The sequence below is a fragment of the Lactuca serriola genome, chromosome 7 (genome assembly GCF_051521515.1).
Source record: "Lactuca serriola cultivar US96UC23 chromosome 7, Lser_US96UC23_V15, whole genome shotgun sequence".
NCBI lineage: Eukaryota > Viridiplantae > Streptophyta > Magnoliopsida > Asterales > Asteraceae > Lactuca > Lactuca serriola.
In genome coordinates this window covers 93,273,635-93,289,117 of record NC_136414.1, presented here as the reverse complement: position 1 = coordinate 93,289,117, position 15,483 = coordinate 93,273,635, and positions in this window count along the sequence as shown.

The following is a 15,483-nucleotide window of genomic DNA, read 5'->3' as shown; positions in this document are numbered from 1 at the left end:
GCCAAATTTGATTCGTCTCATTCGTTCTGCCATACATTGAAACTTTTCCAATGTTTCAGAATTATACTTAAACTATTAAGTATAACCATATTTACTAAACTTTAGTAAATCATGATGAATAGTCTTATCGATCTTTGTGGTGGACTTTGACCTGCACACACCTAGTGTACTCGATCCTTTAGTCTTTCACCTGACTCACATATACATGTGGTCAGGGAATTAGTCTTAACTTTCTAAAAAAGAAAATTCTCATTCATCAGGTAATACAACCTGCATGATTCCAAGTTTCAGTCCAATTGAAACTTGGGTGATGAGAATCTTTCCTTATTTGGTAAATTTAGATACTACCACAGATGAAAGAATCAAATTCATTATTGCTAGAAACATACACACATTAACTTTCCATAAATGCTATTGCAAAGAGATATAAAATAAAGTAAAACAAAATTTTTATTCATTTATAAAATGCAGAAATTTTTTTTCCATACAATGCAACTTTAAATGGAAACTATGCTATTACATATTTCCTAGCAATCTATCATAACTCCTAAGAAGTAGCTCACGAATCCGATCTTCGAACCATGCGATTGAAATCCATCTTCGCGATCAGATTCAACTTACTCTTCTTTTAAGTTTCCTTCCCTTTGCTTGATCCTACAAAACATCAAAATGCAACCCAATCACATCATGTATTAAGAATCAACAATTAGGAATTTAACAGAGTTAGATAATGGACTTACATGAAGCAAAACCATACATTCTGACTAAAGATCTTAGGTAGTCAGAGCAGCTTCGATTCCAATGTCCCTTTCCTTGGCAATAGAAACACACAGCCTCATCTGAGCCAGCACATAGAGCAGTCTCAGAAATTGGCTTTCTCTTATGATCATCACTTTTGACCATGGCCAATTCCCTCCTTTTAGGAGAAGGAATCATTTCTGGGATGTCCATGTCAGCTTGGGAGGCAGACCTTCCAATCAAATTTGCTTAACCATTGCGCCAAATCATTGTTGATTCAGCAGCAATTAGCAAATAGGTAAGATCTATTAGGGTCATGTCGAGATTTGTCACATAGTAGTCTTTAACAAACTCACTATATGACTCAAGAAGTAACTGAAGAACCCAGTCAATAGCCAACTTCCTTGGGAACCCGACACCCATCATCCTTAGCCTGTCAATGTGTGCCTTCATCTTCAAGATATGTGCACACACTGGCTTTCCATCCTTGTGTTTACTATCCAATAGGACTTGAGTGAGTTTGAACTTTTCAAGTCTTCGAGCTTGTGGGTCGGGGAGAATAATTGGAGGAGGTGGAGGAAGTGAAGCATGATGTAGTGGGACATCATCTTCAAGAGATTTGGGAAGATCATACTTGTCTGAACCAGACATCTTCAATGGGAGAGATTCAAGTCAGTTAATTTAAAAGAACCTTAATATAACAACCAATATGAAATATTAAGGCAAGGACCCAACACAATATTTCATAACTTGGAAGAGGAATGCCGTAATCCAAGCTATAGAATATTTGAAGGTAGGTGAATGACGATTCACCAATTTCCACCATGAAAAACAAAATAAAATTAGGTTTTAATTGGATTTGAAACTCCAAGATCTTTTGAGATTCATTGAACTTTTCAAGGGCATGTTTCAATCTCGATTGTGCCCTTTAGATTTTGTGACTGGGATGCCGAGGATCACAAAACCAGGTGTGAATAACCATGCAAATTCAATTGGTACCCTTAATATTATCACCTAATCGATGTGCCGGTTAACCACACACTCCCCACCGATCTATGATAAATATTAAGTCACCCTTTGCCATCCTTACTAATCCAAGTTAGTGTGTCGGTTAACCACACACGCTCCACCAACGACTTGGTAAGGTGCAAAGTGTAAATTTCATGGGTTAGCACCAAATTCACATTTTCCTAAAGTAACTAAGATTGGGATTTGTAAAAGGTTTAGTTACTTTATTTCATCATTATACTTTTAATGAGAATTATAGTCCTTGTCCTACCCGTTCGGCTAACGACCCTCCACCAGTCAAGGAAGCGGTGGGTGAGAGTGGACACTCATTAAGTTGCCATTTTATAGGCAACAACCTTATACCCCCCTTATAGACCGGCTTCGTGAATGAGGCCTACTAGCGGTAAGACTGACTTGTTGTTATACATATATATATATATATATATATATATATATATATATATATATACATGTATCTATATATATATAATTATTATTAACCTATAATACTATAAAGTATAAAGTTTGTATTTTAACTTTTAAAACTCTAAGGGTTGGAACTAAAGTGTGTGTGAGACTTTACAAAGTCCAAAACTTGAGGGAAAGTTTTGAACAATTCAAAAACTTTTAAATTTTCATAACTTATGAGTTTAATGAAGGTTTAATAAACATTTAATGAAGAGACTCTTGGACATCCATAACTTAAGGACAAGTTATGGAGTCCATAAAACTATTTATGATGAAAAAGACTCTTCAACTTATGTAACCTATGGTTTTTAATGGAACTTAAAATAAAAACTTTTGGTAATCCATAACTTGAGGACAAATTATGGATTCCATTACAACACATCAAAATCAAGAATTAACTAACAAACAATTTGCAAATAGTTCCTATGATCTAACAAAACTCATAAGTTCATGAACATCCATATCAACAATTTCAAGAATCATATGAACACATACAAAACTTGAAATTTTGATAATAGCCTTTGAAATTGGATTAGCATAATCATTACAACATTGAAAATAGGTTTTATAAGACCAAAACAGTTTAGTGTAGTGATTCTAGTCCAGTTCCAGCTTAAAAACTTGAAAAACTGCACTCTGGGCTTCCTACTCGTCGAGTACATGAACCTACTTGACGAGTAGGATGAAGATGTACATGGAATCGTTGAGTCCTCCCATGGACTCGGCGAGTTCACTGTCCAGTGGGCAGAAAATCGACTTTTTTCAGCATTTTGCATCTAGTACTCAAGAAAACAAGCCTAGGCTCTGATACCACTGTTGGGTTTTGAGCATTCTAACACTCCTATGGTGTACATGCAACCCTAATAAACCTTGGATCTATGTTTTCTCTAAAATACATGTAAATAAGAATTTCCAAGGTTTACATCCTAACTAGCATGGCATGGGGAACTTGAATCATAAAAGTACTAGTAGAATGACATACCTTTTAGTAGTGGTTGATTCCTTGGAGTTTGAGAGCCTAGCACCAATAGTGTGGATGCCTCAAATGGAAATCACAAATCACCATAAACTTTGGAAAAACTCTTGAGAGAATAATGCACACTCTTGAATTTGGCCACCACTCTTGTACACACACAACTAGTGTCAAATCAAGTGTCACGGACTCCTTTAAATAGTGTGGAGGATTAGGGTTACATCCATGTAAACCATAATACCCATGACTCTTCCTTTCCATGGATCCATAGGTTAAAAGCTCCATGGACCATCCATGGACTCCCATGCAAGCCTAGCCCATTCCAAATGAGTATTAGCCCACACTATATAAATACAAGAGCCCATATTTAATTAGTCACCTTTTTATCACTAAATTAATTCTAAATTAATTTATGATCAATACTAATTAAATAATATGATTTCATATTAATATATTATAACTTATAATATATTAACAAATCATAAACATATTATTCTCAAAAGGTTATCCAAATTGTTCGGGTGAAGTGCAACCCAAATGGATCATGCCGGGTCGGGTCAAGTGTATCTCAAATATTGTTATGGACTTAGACACCTTATCCAACACTAAGTCCATAACTTTATTTGGTATATACTTGACCCGACCCGACATGGTCCATTTGGGTTGCACATCACCCAAACTATTTATGGTTAAACCTTTGAGAATTGTATGTTTATGATTTGTTAATATATTATAAGTTATAATATATTAATATGAAATCATATTATTTAATTAGTATTGATCATAAATTAATTTATAATTAATTTGGTGATCAAAAAGGTGACTAATGAAATATGTGCTCTTGTATTTATATAAGTGTGGGCTAATACTCATTTGGAATGGGCTTGGCATGCATGGGAGTCCATGGATAGTCCATGGAGCTTTTAACCCATGGATCCTTGGAAAGGAAGAGTCATGGGTATTAGGGTTTACATGGATGTAACCCTAATCCTATACACCATATACAGGAGCTTGTGATGCTTGAAATAGCACTAGTTGTGTGTGTAAAAGGTGGTGGCCGATTTCTATAAGCTACATACACTCTCATAAGGTTTTTCCAAGTTTGTGGTGATTTGTGGTTTCCAATTGAGGAATCCAAATTATTGGTGCTAGGCTCTCAAACTCCAAGAAATCAACTCACAATTGAAAGGTATATAATTCTTCTAGCCATTATGTTTAATGTTCCCCATGCCATGCTAGATAGGTTATGAACCTTGTAAAAAATCAAAGTTGCATGTATTCATAGTAAAACATAGATCCAAGGTTTTAGGGTTGCATGAACACCTTAGGAGTGTTAGATTGCTCAAAACCCAACACTTACGACCTAATGGTTTCCTAGGATAGTATTCATGGTCAAATTTCTTTCCTCAAATGGTGTTCACGATCTTGGGTGCTTCCTAGGGGAGTGTGATGGGTTTTATTCAAAAGAACATCCTATGTGCTCATGCAAACCCTATAACTTGGATCTAGGTTTCTCTATTGTACATGCAATTCATCCAAGACTTACAAACCCTAGATCTAGCGTACACATTTCGAAATCATCATATAAGAACAAATCTAGATAATTACCTTTACAAGAATGGCTTGAATCTTCTTGTCTTGGAGCTTAGAGTCACAAATATCACTCCTCGAATGGCTTATAAACACCACAAGCAAGAGAATGACTTCTGAGAGGGAGGAGGAGCACCAAAAACGACTAAGAACCCTTAGGGATTGCTTCCACACGTTTCTGGGGCCTTAGGGGTGTTAGATAAGTGTCTAAGTCCATAACTATAATTGGTATGTACTTGACCCGACTCGGCATGGTCCATTTGGGTTGCATTACATCGGAACATTTGGATAAACCTTTTATGAGAAGAAGACATTTGTGACATATTAATATATTATAAGTTCTAATATATTAATATGAAATCGTGTTATTTAATTAGTATTGATCAATAATTAATTTGGACTTAATTTAGTGATCAAAAGAGACTAATTAAATATATGGGGATTGATTGTGTAAATCATTCATTCTTATATATGTGGGATTATGATCCATGATTCCTTATGTTGGGTTTAACCCATGTGGTGACCCATGGATACTCCATGGAGGTTAAAACCCATGGAGCATAAGGAATGGGTAAAGTCATGGGTTACCTGGTGTAACCCTAATGTGCACACTATATAAGGACCCCTTTAGCTCAAGAAATTGGTACTAGTGAAACATATATGAGGGATAGCCTATTTGAGCATTAGTGTCTTCTTCTCATGTTTATTTCAAGTGTTGATGATGTTGTGTGAACCATTTGAGGAGTCATATTTGGGGCACTAGGCTCTCGAGCTTTATGGAGTCAAGTTACATCAACAAGGTATGTATTCTAACTTGTTTTATTACTTAAGTATCAAAGATTGTATGCTAGATAGGGTAATACCTTAGAATATTCATATTTGCATGTATAATAGAGAAAACATAGATCCAAGGTATTTAGGGTTGCATGTACACCATAGGAGTGTTAGAATGCTCAAAACCCATGAGTGGTATCAGAGACTAGGCTTGTTTTCTTGTTATACTTGCGAAATCTGCTTAAAAATCGAGGTTTTTTGCTGTCTGGACAACTGAATCGGCGAGTCCATCAGGTGACTCGACGAGTCCATGCCTTAAAAGTGTTCAAAACGATCCAACTCATCGAGTTGGTTCATGCACTCGATGAGTTGGACCCCAGACAACATATCTTCGATAGTTTTGGTGTGGTAATGTTCATGCTAATCCAATTTCAAAGATAATTGTCAATAGATTCATGTTTTGTATTAGTTTAATGGTTAGGCTAATTACATGAAAAAGTTTGATTGAATTATCTTGTTCTTATGAGTTGCGTAGATTAATAGAAAAGTTATGTGAAATTGTTGTTTTCAATCCAAATTAATCTAAGAGTTGGTTCTAAAATGTGTTTTTGTAACTTGTCCTCAAGTTATATGAAAAGTCACATTTAAGATTCATAAAACTCATAAATATTTCCATAGGTTATGAATAAAGAAAAGTAATATTCTTTTAGTAGTTTAAAGTCTTCCATATGTTGTCCTCAAGTTATGGAACTTGAAGAGTTTTTTGAATTAAAACTACTTTAAACACATAAGTTATGGAATTGAATAGTTTTGAATAGTTTCAAAACTTGCCATCATGTTTTGAAAATTGTAAAGTTTTCCCTTATGAATACTTTAATTCCAAGTTAAGCCCTTAGAATTTTCCAACTTAAAATTCAACCCTTCTACTTTATAGTATTATAAGTTAATAATATATATATATATATATATATATATATATATATATATATGTATAAGAGCAAGTTAGTCTTACCGTTAGTAGGCCTCAGTCACGAAGTCGGGCTATAAGGGGGGTATAAGGTTATTGCCTATAAAATGGCAGTTTAATGGATGTCCACTCTCACCCACCGTTTCCTTGACTGGTGGAGGGTCGTTAGCCGAACGGGTAGGACAAGGACTAGAATTGTCCCTTCATTAAAATTATTAATGATAAATACTAAGTAACTAAAATTTTATTAATTCTCAATCTTAGTTACTTAGGAAAATGTGAATTTGGTGCTAACCCATGAAATTACACTTTGCACTTTTCTTAAGTCATTAGTGGAGCGCGTGTGGGTAACCGGCACACTAACCTGGATGTAACAAGGTAGGCAAAGGGTAACTTAATGTTTATCATAGTATCGGTGGAGCGCTTGTGGTTAACCGACACATCGGTTGAGGAGTAAATATTAAGGGTACCAAGTATAATTGCATGGTTATTCACACCTTGTTTTGTGATCCTTGGTATCCTAGTCACAAAATTTGAGAGGGCACAATCGAGATTGAAACATGCCATTGAACAGTTCAATGAATCTCAAAAGATCTAGGAGTTTCAAATCCAAGTAAAACCTAATTCAATTATTTCGTTTTAATGGTGGAAATTGGTGAATCGTCATTCGCCTACCTTCAAATATTTTATAGCTTGGATTACGGCATCCTTGTTCCAAGTTATAAAAGTATTGTGTTGGCTCCTAGCCTTAATATTTCATATTGGGTGTTATATTAAGGAATTTAGATCAACTATCTTGAATATTTCCCAAAAGATGTCTAGTTCAGACATCTTTGATCTTCCCAAATCTCTTGGAACTTCACTTCCTCCACCTCCTCCAATTATTCTTCCTAACCCACAAGTTCAAGGTCACTCAAGCCCTATTCGCAAGCAAGGATTATGTGTGATCGCATCTTGGAGATTAAGTCACATATTGACAAGCCGGGAGAGTTGGGTGTCAAAGTCTTGAGAAAGTTGGTTGTTCAATCACTTTCGAAGTCACGTAGTGAGTTCTTTATGGACTACTATGTAAAAGACTATGACATGACCCTTAATGATCTTATCTATTTGCTTTGTGTTGCTGAATCAGCAACGATTTGGAGCTTCGGTAAAGCAAATTTTATTAGAAGATCAACTTCCCAATCTACCATGGACATTGACAATGGTAACATTGGATATCTAGAAAAGCCTTCTCTTCCCAAGGAAAGGGATTAACCATAGTCAACTCGGTTGACCAAATGGTAAAGAGAAAGGCAAGTTTGTGATAGTTCCATGTACCATTTCCAAAGAGTCCATATGTTTCTCTTGCCAAAGGAAGGGGCATTGATTGTGAAGCTGCCTATTTACCTGAAAGATCATAAGGTTGATCAAGTCAAGAAGTTTGACTCTACTTCAGGTAAAGTCCACTATCTGACTCTTTTAAGTTTCTATTCTGAGATTCTTATTACATGATGTGACTGGGTTACATGTTGATGTTTGAAGAATCAAAGAAAAGTGAAGAAACTTAAAGGAAGTATATGCTAATTCTGATCGCGAGGATGGATTTCGATTGCATGGTTCGGTGATCAGAATTTTGAGCTGTTGCTTAGGAGTTATGATATATTGCTTAGGAATAGATAGTGTTTCCGCAAAGTTTTTCATATGCTTTTGGGGCCTTAGGGGTACCTTATATAGTGAGGCTATTAGGGTATCGAACTAGGAGTCCATTAGCCCAATACTCAACTATCAAAGAATTGACAGTTCTAGTCCCCTTAAGTTAATTAATGTCTTTTAGCCACTTAATTAATTCTTGTCTAATATTAATTAAACAACATGATTTCTCCTTTAATATATTATTCATATAATATATTAATAAACCTTAATAACCTCTCTCTCTTCATAAATCATCCTATCTAGTTGCTTTGGTGAAGGCAACCTAAAAGGACCATGCACAACCGGGTCAAATACTTACCAATTATAGTTACAGGCTTAGACACGAATCCAACAAAGTGTTCATGGTCTAAAGTGTATGAATTTTAATGTTTTGGCTTTATTGTTTGTGTGATCAATATTTTGACGTAATTTAATTCTCGTATTTGTTTGTATTTCTCATTGGAGCTTAGGGCAATATAATTTCCAAAATTTTCATTACACATATCATAATAGTAATATAGTTATAACTATTTCATATACAAGACCCTTTTTGACCTTGTTTTTAGATCAGAGAATTTCTGGTTGTGACAATTACTCGAAGCTGGCATGAGATTAGTTTCCTGCGTCCATAATGCATCCATGGCCTCTCCGTACTAAACTTACAATCAAGATATTTGCATTTTGATTTTAATCTATTGAGTTATGTGTGATCGAAGTTGGTTAACAGTTGTGGATTCATTGTAACATGAATAAATGAATCACAATCAACTCACCTGCTCCGGAATTATAATTACTCTTATACTATAAATACAATATATCATCTCACCATGTTCACGCCAACATTGATCGTCATAATATGGAGAAGATGGAGCTTGTCGAAGCAGTAGCCAACCTCCGTTCTTGCTTTATTCAAGTTCTTCGTAGTCTCCGTTCTCTTGAAGGTAAGTTATTTTCATAAATTTGGTCAAGTTTGATATCGATTTTATTGGGGATGAATATTTAGGTTCATATTATACTTGTCTACTCTCATAAAACCCTGCAGAGTTCTTCACCTAAAAAGTTAGACAAATTAGAAAACCATCTTTAAGTTAATTAGATGTATGTTCTACGTTGCCTTTATGTTAGGTTAATTTAACTAAATTAGATGGAAATAAAATAACTCGTGTATGATTGATGAAGATATTATAGATCTTTGGTTGACATGTTTAGCCATTTTTCCCCAAAATTACTACTATTCAATGCAATCCTTTCTACAACAAAATCAATTTCGTTCCATTTTTATACATAAAAGTCCCATTTGTTCAACAAACAGAACTCAAATGTGGTTAATTTATCGCCAATAGATAGGAAAGTAGAGTTTTGAAAGCCAAAGATACTAGTTTTAAACCCTTAGTCTCATATGATTTTTGTTACAGACATTGAATTGCATTGTACATGAAGTACATTGTAGTCAGAAACAAAAAGGAATTCATGTTCAATCTCTATGACTTTTTTTGCCTGAAAGTGAATACAATATTTCTTTATGGAGACCGGAGAGGAATATCTTCTAATGTTATCTTTCCTATCCAACTACAAGATACTTTATTCAGTTTTGATTGTTAGATTAGGAAGAAGAAAAGCAAGAAACGAGACAAGGTTATACAAAACAAACTTTTCACACACACATGCACATATAAGTTGATCATTGATTTCATATCTCTATTTCAAATTATGAGTTTACAATGAGTTTGTGCTACATTTTTTTCTCCGATTCCACATCAGACACTACCTGCAAAGCTAGTGATGGAACCCTTATATCAGTGAACACAACCTAGTGAGGTGAACATTACCTGACATAGTCATAGGCTTTAACTTTATGTTAATCTTTTCTGGAAGTTATCTCATTTGAAAACTACTATTAGGCAATGGAATCATGCCCAAAATCTTACATTCCCAACTTCAAGGAACTGCTTAATGAAGAAAACTTGTACCTAATCCCTAAGATAACTGAAACATGTTTCTTTTTTCTCATTTGGAATTCTCTTTATGAAGAAATTAACATGGGATCATTTTATTCCTGATTTTAATATGATGACATTTGTTATTTTATTTTAATTGGGAAGAAGATCAAGGGCGACTGCCTGTGCTCATTTTGAGCATGAAAGAAAACACACATTCAAAAAGGCCAACTGTTGGCTTTTTTTACATAGCACAAATAAATGCAAAGAGTGGCTACGCCCTTTACTTGAGGTATGGTATAAAATTACAAGGTTAAATTGGTCGTTTCTTTATTTATTGAAAGCTTTGACATTAAATTGTTGCAATGAATTCTTCCAAAATTTCATAACAAATTGTTGTGTTGTGTGTGCTTATATTGTTTTGTTATATCATCACGGAAAACGAGATGGTTTAGCCATTCAAAGAAGAGGTCTTCAGGATAATTGGGAATCTAGGATGATGCAGAAGATTACTATATTAAGTATATTAAAATCTGACTCTTTTAAGTTTTACCCATTATTATAAGTTTTCTGATTTACCCTTTTCACACATGCATGATAATGTTTTGGAGAAGTACTTGATAGCCGATATGAAGTTCTTGCAATGCATGGTCAAGGTGTGTTTTTAACAATGGTTCGTACAAAAGATTTGAAAGTCGGATGCACTGATCCAGAAGATTATAGGGTTTTCAACTGAATATATAACATGATACAAAAGTTTATGTGATTAAATTATAAAACCACCACCACCACCGCACCTATCAACCACCAAAACTACCACCACCACCACCCACCGTCCACCACCATCCCTACCACAAACCATCACCCACGAACATCATCACCACCTACTACCATCACTACTAAAATCACCACCTACCACCATCACCACTAAAACCACCAACCACCACCTTCGATCTCCTACCCATCAACAACACAACCACCCACCACTCACCATAACCATCACCATAATTAGCCCTACCACCCTTCACCACCACCTATAACTACCTACAACCACCACTCATTACCACCACAAACAAACTATCACCCACGATCCCCATCACCCACGACCGTTAGTCTCCACCACCAATCGCCCTGCCCTCACTCCACTAGTACCACCACCCACCACCATGCATGTCCATCGCATGACCACCACCAACTACCTACAACCACCAACATTAGATATGATTAAATGCATATAATGGCATAAATCATGTATGATTATATGTATTTAATTACATAAATCACACATGATTAAATACGTATAACTACATGTGATTATATTTATCTAATCATATTTGATTTATATAAGCAAGATTAGTTTCATGTCTTCCATTCAATAGTTTTCTAATGTATTTAATCATATCCGATTATATGTATTTAATAACATATGATTAATGTGAACAAAGATTTGTTTTCGCAATTTTGAGGTAATGGTTGTTCTCTTATATATAATCGTATATGATTATATGTATCTAATCACATATAATTTATGCAGACAATATTTTTTTCATATAAATCATATGTGATTAGCTACATATAATCACATGTGATTAGATATATTTAATCACATATTATTAAAGTTGACAAAGAAAAATTATTAAATTGAGAATGCGATAATGAATCTTGTTAACATAAATCAAATGTGATTTAGTAGTTGTTCTTGTGTATTTAAAAACATATAATTTAACAAATCATAAGTGATTATATGTATTTAATAACATATGATTTTATGTGGTCAAAGAACAGCTTTTGAATCAAGAACACACAAACAAATCTTGCGTACATAAATCATATGTAGTTATATACATATAACCACATGCGATTAAATACATGATAATACTAAATCAAAGACGTAAAATAAATATTGTCCATATAAATCATATATGATTTTATAGGTATAATCACATGTGATTAAATACAATAACAACTATTGAGCCGAGAATTCAAAAATGAAACCTGTCCACATAAATCATATGTGAGTAATGCATATAATCACATGTTATTATATGAATTTAATCACATATGATTTATTTGGACGATATTCAATTTTACCTTTTCGATTCAATGGGTGATATTGTGTATTTAATCACATGTGATTATATGTATCTAATCACATATTATTTATGTGGAAAACATCTGTTTTCATGTTCTTAATTCAGTAGTTGTTCTCATGTATACAATCACATTTGATTATATGTATCTAGCCACATATGATTTATATAGACGAGACTCGTTTTTGTCTAAATAAATCATATCTAATTAGATATATAGAATCACATGTGATTAGATACACGAGAATAACAAAATGAAATCTTATCCACGTAAATCATATGTTATTAGACAAATATAATAACATGTGATGGTACAGTTTAATCACATATGATTTATGTGAACAATATTGATTTTCACATTTTTGATTCATTATTTGGTCTCATGTATTTAATCATATATCATTATATCAATGTAATCACATATGATGTATGTGGAAAAGATTTTCTTTTGCATTTTTTATTCAGCAGTTGTTTTCATATATATATATATATATATATATATATATATATATATATATATATATATATATATATATATATATATATATATATATATATATATATATATGTGTGTGATTATATATGATGTAATCTAATAACATGATTTATATTGACAATATTTGTTTTTTTGTTTTCTATTCAATAGTTTTTTCATGGATTTAATCATATATGATTGTTTATATTTAATCACATATGATTAATGTAGACAAGGAAAAACTATTAAATAGAGAACACGAAAACAAAACTTGTGTGCGCATAAATCACATGTGATTAAATATATATAATCACATGTAATATATGTATCTAATCACGTGTGATTTATGTGATTAAATAATCACAGATGACTTATGCCATTATATGAGTTTATCACATATAATGTTGTTGGTGGTCGTTGATGGGTTTTTTGCATTCTAACACCCCTAAGTGTACATGCAATCCTAAAAAACCTTGGATCTATGTTTGTCTAAAATACATGCAAAATTTGATTTCCATGGTTCATAATCCTATCTAGCATACATGGGGAACTTTTAATCTTAAAGATGGCTAGAATTACATACCTTATAGTTGATTTGATTCCTTGAAAACCTTGTGAGCCTAGCACCCCAAGTGTGATGCCTCAAATGCTTCACACAACACCAAATGCTTTGGAATAACTTTGAGAGAATGTCTAACACTTGTAAAACCGGCTTGCCCTCTCTTGTTCTTAGTGTGTCCGATTTTGGTGAGTTACATGTTGCTTATATAGTGTGTCACATCTAGGGTTACACCATGTAAACCTTAATGTGACATGACTCTTAATTTTCATGACCCATGGGTTTGTAACTCCCACGGAGCATCCATGGAGCATCCTATGGGTTTAACCCAACTTGATAATCCATGGAGCATTTTAGTCCACTATACAAGTTACGAATGATTTACATAATCAACCCATATATTTAATTAGTCATATTTTGATCACTTAATTAATTCCAAATTAATTCTTGGTCAATACTAATTAAATAATACTATTAATATATTAGAACTTATAATATATTAATAAACCACAAGTGTTATTTCTCTCATTTAGTCTATCCAAACACATGATGCCATGCAACCCAAATGGACCATGCAGGGTCGGGTCAAGTACATACCAGAAATAGTTATGGACTTAGACACCTTATCCAACAGTCTCCCACTTGGATACGTCTAATAAGTATAACTGCAAGTATGACTTCAGGAACCGATCAACAATCGTAGCTCTTTCAAGCTCTCTCGAAACTGAGAAGATGACAATGTGCCATTCAAGATTAGTCGTCATATAATCCTATGTTCTAGATTTCAGCAAGACAAATACATGGAACAATGTCTTACTTATTGTCCAACTGTTTGTTTCCCGATTTCCGATTTGTTTGACATAGAACTAAATTGAACACATCAATTTGATTCTGACCGGGCCCGATAATTAGGTCAAAACAAAATCATCGAGGGGCCCAAATATCGCTTCTAATCCAAGAAGGAACATATAAACTTCAACTCATATGCTTGTTCTACTACTTGTTGAATCACACACAAAAGTACGTTTTATAACATCGAGTTACCAATGCGGTTTCGTACGATCAATGAATAACCAACTCATAGGAAACAAGTCATATCTCTATGTTTGAGGACTTATATGATATTACCATCTCACGATCACTCGAGATAAATTCCATGAAGTGATACCAGTGAGCGTGGGTTGAGTCCAATGCTCAGAACTTATGAGCACTCATGAGTGTTGTAGCCATGTCCAACAACTTAGACCTCTACAACCATTTCATGACAGTGTTGATTCATACTTACTTCCAACATATGACCGACTGTGGAGATTCGAATAATATGATATACCAAACGTAATTATTCTGGAAGTCAAAACTTGCAAAAAAAATAATATAGTAAACGATTGACAAGAGATAACAACACTTTACTCATAAATAAACACAACTTTTATTCATCATCAAATGTCAATTACACTTTACAAATTTCAAAATTATCTAACTACTAAAACTAATATCATCCTTCAGCCCTATGCTTCGTGCATGCTAGAGATGCTTAACCTGAGTTAGTCCCTTCGTGAGGGGATCTGCTGGGTTCTCATCCGATGATACCCTCTTTGCCACGAGGAGTCCTTCTTCTATTCGATGTCTGATGAAATGGTATTTTCTGTCGATGTGTCTGGATCACCCGTGATCCCTTGGTTCCTTGGCTAAGGCAACTGCACTTTCACTATCACAAAAAATTTCCAATGGCTCCTTTATAGCTAGTACAACTCCAAGGTCTCCAATGAAGTTCTTCAGCCATATCGCCTCCTTTGCTGCCTCGCTTGCTGCTATATACTCTGATTCGCAAGTTGAATCAACCATTGTCTCTTGCCTGGAAGTCTTCCAAGTAATTGCTCCTCCGTTTAAGGTAAAGACCCAACCTGAATGAGAGTAGAAATTATCCATATCAGTCTGAAAGATAGCATCATTATACCCTTCAACTTTCAACTCATCACACCCACCGAGGGTAAGGACCCAGTCCTTAGTCCTCCATAGGTACTTGAGGATATTCTTTACCACAGTCTAGTGTGCCTTGCCAGGGTTCCCCTGATATCTGCTAACCATGCACAAAGAAAAGGCTACATCAATTCGAGTGCAGGTCATAGCATACATGATCGAACCTACTGTAGAAGCATAAGGTACCCGACTCATTTCTGCTATCTCGACCTCAGTACTTGGGCTCTGAGTTTTAATTAGTTTGGCGTTACTC